The following is a 2,663-nucleotide window of genomic DNA, read 5'->3' as shown; positions in this document are numbered from 1 at the left end:
TACATTGGGAGGCAACACTGTAAGCCCCTATCTTTCTCAGTGTCCGATTAAAACTCCATAACCATTAGTATTGCGTGAGTGTTAGCAATTGTGGAAGACTATATGATAGTTGAGTATGTGAAGTTTGCTAAATCAAAGCTCTGAAATAAGATGAATTGTAATTGTTTGGTGACTAAGAATGAAGTTTGCTATTTTTATGGTCTATGCTTTAATATGTGAATTGCTTGTTACTTGTTCGTGAGAAGTTTTATGAGATGAACTACTGTTATGACTTATAATCATGCTAGAAAAGGTGATTGAAATTTTCATTGATCAAGCTTGTGCACCTGCTAGCATTCACACTTCATAAATTCTTTCTTTTATCATTTACCTACTCGAGGACGAGCAGGAATTAAGCTTGGGGATGCTGATACGTCTCCAACGTATCTATAATTTATGAAGCATTCATGCTATATTATTATCTGTTTTGAATGATTTTGGGCTTTATTATACACTTTTATATTACTTTTGGGACTAACCTATTAACCGGAGGCCCAGCTCATATTGCTGTTTTATTGCCTGTTTCAGTATTTCGAAGAAAAGGAATATCAAACAGAGTCCAAACGGAATGAAACCTTCGGGAGCGTCATATTTAGGAAGAATATGATCCGGGAGACTTGGAGTTCATGTCAGAAGATCATCGAGGAGGCCACGAGACAGGGGGCGCGCCCACCCCCTGGGCGCGCCCTACCCTCTCGTGGGACCCTCGAGGCTCCCCCAACCGACTTCTTTCGCCTATATAAGCCTACGTACCCTAAAAACATCGATACATAAGATAGATCGGGAGTTCCGCCGCCGCAAGCCTCTGTAGCCACCAAAAACCTCTCGGGAGCCCGTTTCGGCACCCTGCCGGAGGGGGAACCCATCACCGGTGGCCAACTTCATCATCCCGGTGCTCTCCATGACGAGGATGGAGTAGTTCACCCTCGGGGTTGAGGGTATGTACCAGTAGCTATGTGTTTGATCTCTCTCTCTTTCTCTCGTGTTATCTCTATGGCACGATCTTGATGTATCGCGAGCTTTGATATTGTAGTTGGATCTTATGATGTTTCTCCCCCCTCTACTCTCTTGTGATGAATTGAGTTTTCCTCTTGAAGTTATCTTGTCGAATTGAGTCTTTAATGATTTGAGAACACTTGATGTATGTCTTGCCGTGCTTATCTGTGGTGACAATGGGATATCACGTGCCACTTGATGTATGTTTTGGTGACCAACTTGCGGGTTCCACCCATGAACCTATGCATAGGGGTTGGCACACGTTTTCGTCTTGACTCTCCGGTAGAAATTTTGGGGCACTCTTTGAAGTACTTTGTGTTGGTTGAATAGATGAATCTAAGATTGTGTGATGCATATCGTATAATCATGCCCACGGATACTTGAGGTGACAATGGAGTATCTAGGTGACATTAGGGTTTTGGTTGATTTCTGTCTTAAGGTGTTATTCTAGTATGAACTCTTGAATAGATTGATCCGAAAGAATAACTTTGAGGTGGTTTCGTACCCTACCATAGTCTCTTCGTTTGTTCTCCGCTGTTAGTGGCTTTGGAGTGACTCTTTGTTGCATGTTGAGGGATTGTTATATGATCTATCTATGTTATTATTGTTGAGAGAACTTGCACTAGTGAAAGTATGAACCCAAGGCCTTGTTTCCTATCATTGCAATACCGTTTACGCTCACTTTTATCACTAGTTACCTTGCTGTTTTTATATTTTCAGATTACAAAAACCTATATCTACCATCCATATTGCACTTGTATCACCATCTCTTCACGGAACTAGTGCACATATACAATTTGCCATTGTATTGGGTGTGTTGGGGACACAAGAGACTCTTTGTTATTCGGTTGCAGGGTTGTTTGAGAGAGACCATCTTCATCCTACGCCTCCTACGGATTGATAAACCTTAGGTCATCCACTTGAGGGAAATTTGCTACTGTCCTACAAACCTGTGCACTTGCAGGCCTAACAACGTCTACAAGAAGAAGGTTGTGTAGTAGACATCAAACCACCATTATCTGCCAAGAGCGCACCTGCCGGGCCTGCACAGAGTTCTTCTGCTTCCATGGCATCAATAGGGCACACAAGTGATATTATTTGTCGTCGTTGTAAGGGAAGAGGTCATTATGCAAGAGAATGCAAATCTCAGCATGTGATGATTGCTACTGAGGATGGTGGGTATGAGTCCGCTAGTGACTATGATGAGGAGACTTTGGCTCTTATTACATGTGAAGAACATGGTGGAGATGATTCTGATCATGAGACGCAATACATGGCTCCTGAAGACGCTGACAGGTATGAATGTTTAGTTGCTCAATGTGTTTTGAGTGTGCAAGTCACACAGGCTGAGCAAAATCAGAGGCACAATTTGTTCCATACAAAGGGAGTTGTGATGGAACGTTATGTGCGCGTAATCATAGACGGAGGGAGCTGCAACAACTTGGCTAGCATGGAGATGGTGGAGAAGCTATCTCTCACCACAAGACCACATCCACATCCTTACTACATCCAATGGTTCAACAACAACGTCAGGGTTAAGGTAACACGTACTATTCGTGTGCATTTTAGTATCTCTACATATGCTGATTATGTTGATTGTGATGTGGTACCTATGCAAGCATGTTCCT

The sequence above is a fragment of the Triticum dicoccoides genome, chromosome 3B (assembly GCF_002162155.2).
Source record: "Triticum dicoccoides isolate Atlit2015 ecotype Zavitan chromosome 3B, WEW_v2.0, whole genome shotgun sequence".
Lineage (NCBI taxonomy): Eukaryota > Viridiplantae > Streptophyta > Magnoliopsida > Poales > Poaceae > Triticum > Triticum dicoccoides.
Note: the sequence above shows the minus strand (reverse complement) of the source record.